Here is a 12,066-nt window from a genome sequence, read left to right as displayed (position 1 = left end):
TTGTCTCAAAGCGGGCTCTAGAGAAAGCCCATCTATAGGCTTCGTTAGTGATGTTAGTTAAGTAAGGGGCAGCTGCAAAATTAGGCCAAGCTTTTAAACATCTATACGTCTCTGGGAGTAGGGCGCCTTCTTGTTGTAATTCGATATCATAAAGTCTCCGAGTGATAGTAGCTTTTGCCTTGTTCAGAGTTCCAATAAAAAGATTTTCAGGGTTTAGGCCAATTTGTTTGATCTTGTTAGTTATTTGCATAAGCCAAGGAGGATAGGGAACTGTGGCCAGGAAGCAAGGTAATAGACCCTTAGGATTGTAATGGATTTTCAGCCAGAGGGATATTGCTTGTTCCCAGACTTTTAATTCCACTCTGGGCAGTCCTGCCTCTTGCCTTAAGACTGCATTAGGTGTACACTTAGGGGTAGCAAATAATGATCTTAAGAATTTAGATTGTACTGTTTCAAGGGTCTTAAGGTTGGCAGAGGGGCTAATTTGAGAGCCACATAGAAGTTGGGCTAAAGATTTTGCCTGAAAGACTGTTAGGGCCATCGGGAGGAAGCCAGCTCCTTTCCTTCTGAATAATCTAAGGATAGCATTTGCACTTCTTTCTGCTGATATAGCTGATGTGGTCAAGTGTGTTGAGAATTTGGCATTATAAGAAAAAGTAATGCCTAAGTATTGGAAGGTCTTAGTCTGTTCAATGGCGTTTCCCTTTACGCTCCAATTATCCTTCCTGAAGGAGCGGTTAAAATGTACAATTTTGGTTTTGGCAAAGTTAATTGTTAACAGTTCAGTGTTACATTGGTCACTAAACTTTCCTAAGGCACGTTTCAGACCCACTTTGGTTTGAGAGAGAAGAACAGCGTCATCCGCATACATTAAAATTGGTACTTTTCTGCCATTAGAGAACACAGGGGGGTGGGTTTCAATTTCACGGCAGCATGTGACCAGGGAGTTAACATAGATGTTAAATAGGAATGGGGCTAATAGGCATCCTTGTCTAACTCCTCTTTGGACTGGGATTTCTCTAGAGAGTCTGCCGTCCTGTGCAAGTCTTATCTGGAGGGTATTGTTCTCATGAAGCTTAATCATCAGAAGTAATAACCTTCTGTTAATACCCATATTGGCCAATTTGGCCCAGAGCCTGCTCCTGGATACAGAATCAAATGCTGCCTTTAGGTCCACAAAGGCCGCATATAATGACTTTTTCCAATATTTCGCATACTTATAGACAAAGTAATCTAACACTAAGCAGTGATCAATGGTGGAACGTCCGGATGTAAACCCTGCTTGTTCAATTTCTAGCAAGTTATTATGATCTAACCATTCCCATAATTTTAGGCATAGATGTTTTGTATAAAGTTTACAGATCACATTCAGGAGACTAATTGGTCTATAATTAGATGGATCAGAGGGGTTGCCCTTTTTAAATATGGGAACAATTATAGCTAGTCCCCAATCTTTAGGGATTTCAGTTGTCTTATCTATATATGAAAATAGATTTGCAAGGACCGGGGCCCACCAGTTTATTTGCGCTTTCAGAAGTTCAGCGACAATGAAATCACTTCCTGGGGCTTTGCCAGATTTCATTTGTAGAATTAGCGAAGTGATTTCAGTTTCAGATGTTGGGGGCCATGGTGTATCATTATCTAAGGGGATGTTAAGCGGCGCAGAAGGACGATGTTCCCTAAACAGCACTTTATAGTGCTCTTCCCATGAATTTGCAGGGATTATTGTGCCCTCATTAGGAGCTTTGGTTTGACTGGAGATAATTTTCCAGAAGTTGGAATTGTCTTTTTCTATTGACGCTTTTATGAGGGCCTGCCAGATGAGAGAGTCTGCGGTTCTTTTTTTGGTTTTTAATAACTCTTTGTAGTTCTTTTTTTTAAGTTGTAACTCCAATTTAGTGATAGGGTTAGGATTTTGCTGGAAGACCTTAAAGCATTCCCTGAGTATAAGTTTTGCCTGAGTGCATTCGTGGTCAAACCATTTTTTGTTGGTAGGGGAGTCATTTTGGTTAGATCTTCTGGGTCTTGACAATAACGGTTGGAGTTTTCGGATTAATGTGTTATAATGGTCAATTGGGGAGGTCTCTTCAGTGTCGTTGGAAGTCAGATCAGCCCAGAGGAGTTGACCTTCCATTGATTGTGTCCAAATACCAAAATTGTTATTAACATAAGGGGACCATTTAATTCTGGATCTGCCTATTTGTTGTAAAGCGCTAGGATCAGGAGTCTGCGGGGCAAGCCCACATCTAGAGGGTTCACAAAATTCAGTCCTTTTAAGATTTAGGGGTAAATGGTCACTTTCGGTTCTTATATCTACAGTAAATTCAATATATTCATCGAAGAGTTCTTGGGAGACAAGGATGTAGTCAATAACAGAATGCCTTAAGCCTGACCAGTAAGTAAATTGGCCAGGGCAGTCCCCCGAGGAGAGGCCGTTTAAAATAACAAGGTTTAATCTAAGTGCCATTAAAAAAAGACATGTACCAGCAAAATTGGTAACTGGGTCAAGTGAGTGACGCCTGAATAGGGGCCAATGTTCATCATTAGCATTTAGGGGACCCATTCCACTTTCCTTGATTAACTGTTCGTCTGAGTGGCCTAGCCTTGCATTAAAATCCCCACCAATAATTAAGGAGGCAGAGGGAAACTTATTTGAGACAAGGAGAATGCAGTCTTCCAGTTCGTTCCAGATGTTTTTAAGATCAGTTTGTTTCATAAGTGGGTGAATATAAACATTGATGCATATGATCTTAAAATGGGTGGAGAATATTTTAACGGCCAAAATCCATTTTTTATCGATTTTCAATTGGAGAGGGGAGGCTCCTAGATCTGTCGATACGAAGGTGCTCAAACCTCCCGCCGGTCTTCCGCCTTTTGGGCCGATTGAGGCAGGGGAATGGAAGGCAAAGTAATTGTGTAGTTCGAAAGGATTTTGCATCCAGGTTTCTTGGAGCAGGATGATCTTGAACTGTGATACGTAGGTTAAAACGTCTTTGTCCCTTGTTTTCGATTGCCATCCAGCAACGTTCCAGGATAGTAGTAGGGGTGAGAGTCATTTTGTCTCTTCAATAGCATCTAGGGCTTTCCCGGGGTCGTGGAAGATGCAACCATTGGATGGTTGAGTCTCCGGTAATGTGATTAGGGGCGCCACAGAGATTTCGGCGTGGATTTCAGTTGGGCAGAGTAGGGGTGTGTGTTCTGCCGTGACCTGAGGAGATTCATGACCCATTTTTCGCTCCAAGTTAGGTGGAATATTTGCCTCTTTTGTGGGCGCTAGATCTTCAAAGTTGCGGAGATAGAGTAATAACTCATCTAGTCTGTCCGTTATCTCTGTTTGTTCGGCTTTTGGCAGATGGGAGAAGGAGACAAGTAATTCCTGCTCCGTCGAATTCTCAAGATGAGTAGCCTTTGATAGGAGAGGCATGGGGGTCTCTGTCCAACTAATTAAGTCTGAGGGTGGAGAGGTAGAGCTCGTAGTAGATGGAATGCCCTCATTTTTAATTGCTTTCCTTTTAACTGGAGAGTAGGGAATAAGAGGGCAAATCTTAGTGTTGATAAAAACTCTTGTGATAAAAATTCTATAATTAGTCAGGTAGCTTCGTAGGGACATCATATAAGTTGGAAGCTTTTTAGAATCAAAGGTGAGCAGTATCCTCTGCATGTGTGGCTTGCTGTAAATGTGGACAGTGGATTTCAGATCGATGGAAAGAGGATCTACGCCCAGAAGCTCAGCTAGATGCCTTCTTGCGACATGTGTAGACGACCAGTTAACAACCTGACCTTTGAAGGGGAGGATAATTAAACAAAGTCTAGTGGCTTGTAACGAAAGATTATAGGAAGATATGGTGTGTAAATCTTCCATAGATTGTTCGTTTTCAGATTTGGAGCCAGTCTGCGGGGTTGAGCGTAATAGGGCAGGTACTCTGGGTGTTGGTTCAGCCCTATCCTCCGGTGAAACGTCTACAGGGCTGACATTAACTTTTGGGGATACAAAGGATGTAATCTTCTCTAAGGAGCCTTTGATGTCTCTTATATATTTAAAGATACAGTCCACGGTTTTAGCCACTAGGTCTAACGTGGTAGAGTGTTCAAGCAGTAATTCAGAGAGATGGTTTGCTTGTTCTCCGATGCAGTCTTCCGCCTGAATGGGCATAGTTGGAACTTTTTGGGGGCCTTTTGGTCTCGTGATGGTGTTGTTTAAGGAGTTAATGGGTTGTTTAGTGGGTGGTTCCTTCGGTGTAATTTCCTTATCTATTGTCTCTGCTAATGGCGAGAAGCTGTTCGAGGTCGGAATATTAAAAGTGTCCTTTGTTTTTCCATAGAAGAATTCGCTGATTTTGGTTTGCTTGGTAAGGGGCAAACATGCCATTTCCTCTAAGTCCTCAGATTCTCTGCAGCGTTTACCAACCCCCCTCCTCGCATCAGCAGGGCTGTCTAATTGCTGAGTCATCTCTCCCTTTGCCTCGCTCTTTTATCTTCCCTAAATTTTTCAAAGAGTCGAGGGAGTATTTTCCTTGAAAGTATCCTATTCAAGGAGGAGGAGTGTGCCAAAGGTTATTGGCATAACACTAAATTATGCTCCGTCTGTGCCTCCAGACTTGTGGTGGGAACAGCCCATGAATCTTCCTGTAAGCTCTTCGCAGTGTGATAAGATAGTCAATGCGGCTTTAAAGCTCCAAGAAGAGTCAGGAAAGCGGAACGTGGGATAGAATGGGGTGAGGTGCTTAAATTTATCTGAGCTCAATATTCATTAAAATAGTCTTTAAAAGGAGTAAAAGAAAATAAAAAGATAAAATCAATGGGCTCACATTAGTAGAGTGCTGTCCGCCATCAATGAATGAATGTCCCCTCAAAGTATCTGCTTTATATACATTATTTACACAATGGGCTGCACATGATTGCTAATTCTGGAATTCTACTGTAAGCCAATCAGGTTGTGGATTCACTTATATCTGGAGCATGATTGGGTGGTTCCTGCCAACCAATCATACTGCTGCATTGTTCTAGGACCAATCAGACTGCTGCAATTTGGATCCTATTCAACTCAGTACATAACACTTTCTCTCTCTCTCTCTCTCTCTCTCTCTCTCTCTCCCCTCTCTCCCCCTGTCTCCAACTTTCTCTCATTATTGTTATCATTGTGATGGCCTGGGACTCGGGCTCGGAACCAGAGGAGTCTCAGTCTGCACCGGATCCTTTGCCTCAGGCATCATCTGAACCATCATCTGGGGCCTGATCCTGAAGAGTCCCAGTCTGCACAGGCTCCCCTGCAACAAACACCAGCTGGGCTGAGACAGGGGCCTGAGCCTACCCTGGCTCCAGATGCGGGGATTACCTCGTTGCCTTCAGCTGGGCCATCACTTACAGCTGCTCCACTACTGGTTGGGTCAGGGGAGGCTGAGGCGGCCCCTGGGTCTAGTAACCCACCAACGTCTCCCAAGCTGCAGAGACTAAGGTCTGAGAGAAGGAGAGACCTGAGTACTTGCAGGAGGAGTGCTCGTCTCTGGGCGAAACAGGGAGGTGAGTTGCTGGGGGATCAGGACCTGCCATTACCCCGACAAAGATAAAAGGCTGTCAGACCCCGCCCCAGGTTGTGAGAGCAACATTGCTGTATGCCAGATAGTGCCTGAGATCCTGTACCTGTCCTTTCCTGGTTTCCTGCCTTGTGTCCTGCCTTGGTCCTGTCGGACTGACTCCTAGCGGAACCTTTGGATTCTGGACCGGTCCTGTACCGCGTTTCTCGGGTTAGCCCCGGGCCCAGCACAGTTTGCACCTGCCAACCTGCACTCCTTGCCGGCCCCTGGTCCCAACGCTCCAGCTATTGGCAAGTACCCGGTGGCTCTGCCGGAGAAATTTGATGGAACCCCAGCAAACTTCCCCATGTTTCTCGCCCAGGCCAAGCTGTACATCCAGGAATATGCCCAGAACTTCCCCGACTACCGCACCAAGGTACATTTTCTGATCAGCCTGCTGAAGGACCGGGCGGCCAGATGGGCGCTGCCGCTGCTCCAGCAAGATTCGCCCCTGTTGACAGACTATACCGGGTTCTGCAATCACCTGGAAGCGGTGTTTGCCAACCCTCAGGAGAGTCAAGCCATTTGGACAATCCGGTGGTTGAGACAGGGCAAGTCCACAGTGACCACCTATGCCACGGAGTTTCAGCTGTTGGCTCAGGACCTGACCCGGAACGACTCCGCGCTCCGGGACCAGTTTCTCGAGGGGCTCTCGGATGAGATACTAGACCAACTGGCCACGTTAGATCGCCCAGCCACTCTGGACGCCCTCATCCAATGGAGCCTGCAGGTAGACGACTGTCTGGAGGATCGTCGCCAGGCCCGTGACCACAGGCACTCCATGCTCCCTGCTCCAGCCATCCCCTGTGAGTCCACGGTGGTGGCTAAGTCGATGGAGGAGCTGATGCAGCTTGGGGCAGCATGGCTGTGCCTCTCTCCCACAGAAAAGGCTTGTCGTCGGGAGGGGAACTTGTGCCTCTACTGCAGTGGGAACGGGCACTACGCTCAGGTCTGTCCTGAAAAGCGCTCGCTGCAGGGAAACCGACGACCCCAGTAGCTGAAGGCCCAAGCTACTGGGGAACCCAAGCACTGCCTAGTGGGCCTACACCGGTTGAACTATGCCATCTCATGGTATCAGTGCGTATTTACCCCCCGGGCTGCCATGAATCCTCACACATGCCCTGGTGGACTCGGTAGCTACCCACTCCTACATGGACTCCACCTTTTCTGCCCAACACCAGGTGCCACTCCAGCACAAATCAGACCCTGTCCAGGTGGAGGCGACCGATAGCTGGCTGTTGTACTCAGGCACCGTGACCCAGGAGACTCAGCCCTTGGTCCTGTGCCTCCAGCAGCACCGCGAGACACGAACTTTTCACATTGCCATGACGCCCCGGTTTCCTCTAGTGCTGGGAATGGACTGGCTGGTACTGCACAATGTACAGATCGACTGGATTAGCCGGATGCTGTACTTCCTGGACCCGTGTCTTCATGTTCGGCATAAAGTGCTGGCAGCCGTCTGTAGTGATCAGGTGGGATTGCTATGAGGAATTATAACAAATATAGAGTAAGCCATCTGTGTCAGCAATGAAAGCATTGCGTTGACTGGGTTTAAACTATTTTGATATGATTCTTGATCAATCTACACCCCTGCATCCCCGTTCCATTCCTCTCTTCCTCACATGTCACATACACAGCAGTTGCTTCGCCAGGCAGGCATCCTGGGCCATAAAGATGGTGGGCAAGTTTCTTTGATGTAGTTTCTTATATATAATCTTAAAATGTCTATCCTTATCTGTCTGCGCACATGGAACTGATCCATCGTGCACGACGCAGAGCACGGCAGCTAACTGGATTTGATATTGCTGCTTGTTATTTGCCTTTTTCTAAACAGGAGCACGAGTTCCTAATGATGACTTCTCTTTCCTATCAAATTGTGTTTGCAGATTATGTTGGAACAGTTCATTTTAACCCTCCTAAGGATCCACGCTTGCCCTGGAAATTAGTCTCTGTTCAAAAACAGGTTCCTATTCCAAACGCCATTACACTTTTTACAGATGGAGCTCCCTCTAGAAGTGTTTTGACGTATAAAGATTCTGAAAATAACTGGCATACTTTGTTCACAGCTAGTCAGCTGAGTGCGCAAAGAGCGGAATTGGCTGCTGTAAACCTTGCTTTTACAACGTTTCCAGATCAACCTTTTAATATCATAGTGGATACTCAATATGTGTTTAATCTGTTATCACATTTGGCTAATTCCTATCTTTCTCCTATGCTGGATTCTAATCTACTCTCTCTTTTTCTGACACTGAAAAATCTCTTGACACATAGAACCACCGTATTTTTCTCTCTATAAAACGCAGATTTTTTCTCCTAAAAAGGAAGGGGAAATGTCTGTGCGTGTTATTGAGCGAATGTGTGGTCCCTGGAGCCGAATGGCGCAAGTGGAGGCAAAAATCAAATCGTGTCTCGGAGAAGGGAAACCTGAAAAGAGGAAGCGGCTGCTTTCCTGCATTCTGCCTCAGGGTCTTACTGCCCACCCTCTCTGTTTCGTTGCTGTGTTTGCTCAAACGGAACAAAGAGCAGGGAAAGCCCCTCCCCTCCAGGCAAGCAGAGGGGAAAGCAGAGCGTCCTTCCTTCTAATTCCTTTCCATGCTCCGGAGGGAACAATGTTTGTGAAGGGAAGAGAGATTACAGGTTCAGCTTAAAATTCTGATTTGACTTCTTGCTTTTGTTTTTGAGGACACACAGCATTCAAATATGCTTTCTTCCATTTAAAAGGATGAAATCCTTAAACAGTGTTTTGCCTGTAAATTCATGCGATCTGGAAGATTACAGTGTCTGTACCTCTTAAGGGATGGCAAAGCTTAGGTTTCGCTGCTAAATAGTTCTTAATGCAGTTAAAATGCTTTCTTCTGTCAAGGCAATTAAAAAATATATATATCAGGCAGCCGGAAAACATGCAGGTGGGAGAGAGAGAGCGCGAGCTGGCTGGCTTGGGTGGGTGGGTGGGGGGAAACTTTTGCCTTCCTTTCCTCCCTCCCGTTATATCCCTCTCCTGCATTCTTAGCCAGCTGCTTCTCTGCACACCCCTCTCGTTCTCCTTGTCCCTTCTGTGTTTTTCCTTCCCTCCCCACTTAAAATGTGGTTACAAAGCATGGATCCACATGGATCCTCAGGATCTTTGCATTGGGTCACCCCAAATTCACCATCAGAGCACATAGCATGTCCATGGCTACAGCCTGCCCCCCAAAAATCACACACCCACTGTTGCCTGGGGCTGCAATGGTGCAAAAACGTGGTTACAAAGCATGGATCCACAGGGATTCTCAGGATTTTTGCATTGGGTCACCCCAAATTCACCATCAGATCACATGTCTGTGGCCACAGCATGAAGCACAAAAATGATACATCCACTGTTTCATTCAGAATGTTTTTTCCCTTGTTTTCCTCCTCTAAAAACAATGTGCGTGTTATGGTCAGGTGCGTGTTATAGAGCGAAAAATACGGTATGCCTTTTTATGCTGCTCATATTCGCTCCCATACAGGATTCACAGATGCACTGTCAGAAGGAAATCAACATGCTGATTCAGCTCTAAAGTCCTTGTGTCCGTTATTTACTAATCCAATTGACAGCCATGCATTTTTCCACCAGGGTGCTAAGCAGCTTCACAAGCAATTTTCAATTCCTCTGACGCAAGCGAAGGATATTGTTGGTGGGTGTCCTTCATGTGCTTTAAGTCCTGTTTACTTTCCTTTTGATGCAGTCAATCCTAGAGGATCTAATGCAAATGCTTTATGGCAGACGGATGTCACTAGAGTTTCAGCCTTTGCGCCCCATTGTTACCTACATGTTAGTGTTGACACATATTCTGGTTTCATATGGGCCACTCCGTTGAAAGGTGAAACTGCTAGACAACATTGTCTTCGAGCGTTTGCAGTGATGGGCCGTCCTCTAGCAATGAAAACTGATAATGGACCCACGTACACTTCCACTGCATTTCGTGACTTTTGTGTGAAATGAGATATTTCATTGTCACATGGAATTCCATAGAATTCCACAGGACAAACTATCGTGGAACGTGCTCATCGGACCTTCAAACAACTCTTGGGGAAGCAGCTTGGCGATCATGGTGTTCGCCCACAAGACTTATCTAATGTTGTGTCAGTTGTTCTCTTTACCTTAAATCAATTAACTGTTTCCTTTCCTAATAAATTTTCTCCTATGGAACGCCATTTTAGGAAAGAAGTACCTCTGGAATGTCCTCTGGTGACGTACCGGCAGCTTCCTAACCCGCAGTGGGAGGGGCCTGTTCCTTTGATCACTTGGGGGCGAGGATATGCTTCTGTTCTTACTTCCTCAGGTCCTTTGTGGGTTCCAGGTCGCTGTGTCCGTCCCTATCGGCCAAGGCATGAGTTGGCACCAAGGCCTCCAGAATCCCCTTCCGGACTTTGTGACGACCATGACCCTGACTCCACCTCCACAGGCTCAGCACCCCCGTGTCAGAGTCAGTCACGTCCGTCCTCCTCCTTGTAAGGCTGAAGGATGCCCGAAGGTGACCTGGGGAATGCTGAAAACCTTAGCCTCTGATGCCAGAACTCAGCTTCAGTGTCAAGATATTCCAGAGGAACCTGAGACTTTTTTAGTCGCCCTGATTACTCAGCTAAATATGAACTCTATGCTGATTTTAACATGTATATTGTTTGCTTTTTTGTTTCCTAGTACTCAATATATTTCTCTTCCCACTGATGTTTCTCCTAGTCATAGCTATAATTTGTGGATGCGTTTAGCTGAAGTTGCTAATGTCTCTCATTTTTGTCTGAGTGAAACATATGACATGCACACCGCCTTAGGAGATTGTATCATCCCAGTCTGTAAGCAACCTTTTCATATGGCACATGCCACAAACATGGGAAAATGGTTTTCTGACTGGCTTTCGAAAGGTATCATAAATTATACTAATCTGCATGATTGGGGAACAGTGATGCAAAAGTTACCCCTGGATGCAATCTCATTATACACACCTAGAGTTGCGGCCCCGCCAGACACCTCTTGTGTCCGGATTGTGAACTGCAGTAAGAAAGTAGATCACTGTTTGGAAACAGGTGGAAAGCCAATTTGGAAATGTTCACGTGTTCAGAAAATTACTTTTAATTATGCTCATGTGCGTTTACCAGATGGCTGGTTTTTCACTTGTAATCAAAGAAGTTATAACTACATTCCCGCCAATTTATCTGATGCTCAATGCTGCCTTAGCCGATTGACATTAGTTATGCCTAATCGCTCACTTTTAGAAAAAAACAGGCAGCAGCACTCAAAGCGCTATCAACGTCGTGCTGAAAGTTTAACAGACATGTGTGACTCCAATCTACAGCTTTTTTCCAAGGCAGAGTATACTTCCTTGGCTGCTTCCTTAGTCGGAGTCCCTGCTTTGGCTATATACAATGCTCGCATGGGTGCTCACCTGGTCTGTTCTTTGACAAAATCTATAAATCATATTTCACATGCTTTAGCTCTTTTAAATCAAGAACAGAAGATTTTAAGAGAAGCTGTTATTACACTGAAAGCTTCTGTCGACTACCTCTTGCTACGCCAGCATCTAGGATGTCAAGTTGTGTCTAATCTTTGCTGTTTTAATTTGACTGATAATAGTTACCATGTGCAAACTCAAATTGATCAGTTGCAAGCACTAGCACACAACATCACACAGGATGTTCTTCCCTCCTGGTGGGACGCTCTGTGGTCTTGGTTACCACAGTTTGGATGGTTTCGAACCTGGCTCATGTATGGATTGCTAGTCATTGTTGCCTTAATTGGAACTTGTTGTTTTTTACAACGTATTCCTTCCTTATTCTCTCTCTCCACTACATTTTTTCCATGTCCACCTTCAGGAATGTCTGCTAGAGATCTTTATGTGATACAGAAACACATGCAGGAAGATTATGAGGACGCAATGCCTCTCCTCTCTTAAGCTTCTCTGTACACAATAAATAAAAAACAAAAACAAAAAAAAAACGGTGAGATGTAGTGATCAGGTGGGATTGCTATGAGGAATTATAACAAATATAGAGTAAGCCATCTGTGTCAGCAATGAAAGCATCGCGTTGACTGGGTTTAAACTATTTTGATATGATTCTTGATCAATCTACACCCCTGTATCCCCGTTCCATTCCTCTCTTCCTCACATGTCACATACACAGCAGTTGCTTCGCCAGGCAGGCATCCTGGGCCATAAAGATAGTGGGCAAGTTTCTTTGATGTAGTTTCTTATATATAATCTTAAAATGTTAATCTTGGAGCCAGGAAACAGATCTCACATGAAGGTGGTAGTGATCTGGTCTTTCTGGCCATCCTTCTTATCATGTTTATTTCTCACCTCTGGGGTTGCCAGATGCACCCCTTTGTAGTTCTCAACTTATTTACCACCCCTTTGTAGTTCTCAAGTTATTTACCCCAAAATATATGCATGCTAATTAGTGTTGTAGTGTAACTTTTTCCCCACGTGGGGTTTGATGAAATGCTCAGAGGAAATATGATTGGTTCTTACGAGCA

At 45.1% G+C, this 12,066-nt stretch overlaps 2 long non-coding RNA genes across 2 annotated transcripts in view; one reads left to right on the top strand and one right to left on the bottom strand.

Annotated features, from left to right (window-relative positions):
• The window catches only part of LOC308467825, a 411,166-nt gene that overhangs the window by 235,646 nt on the left and 163,454 nt on the right, over window positions 1-12,066 (top strand). The gene's annotated exons all lie outside the window — the stretch shown is intronic.
• The window catches only part of LOC308467840, a 788,853-nt gene continuing 784,784 nt past the window's right edge, over window positions 7,998-12,066 (bottom strand). Inside the window, exon 2 of the long non-coding RNA XR_013981335.1 lies at window positions 7,998-9,037. This is a non-coding gene — a long non-coding RNA (uncharacterized lncRNA). The remainder of the gene's footprint in view (window positions 9,038-12,066) is intronic.

This window comes from Podarcis pityusensis (genome assembly GCF_964106645.2).
Source record: "Podarcis pityusensis genome assembly, chromosome: W".
Taxonomy (NCBI): Eukaryota; Metazoa; Chordata; class Lepidosauria; order Squamata; family Lacertidae; genus Podarcis; species Podarcis pityusensis.
The sequence above is the reverse complement of the archived record's forward strand: the minus strand, read 5'-3'. Positions and strand labels throughout refer to the sequence as shown.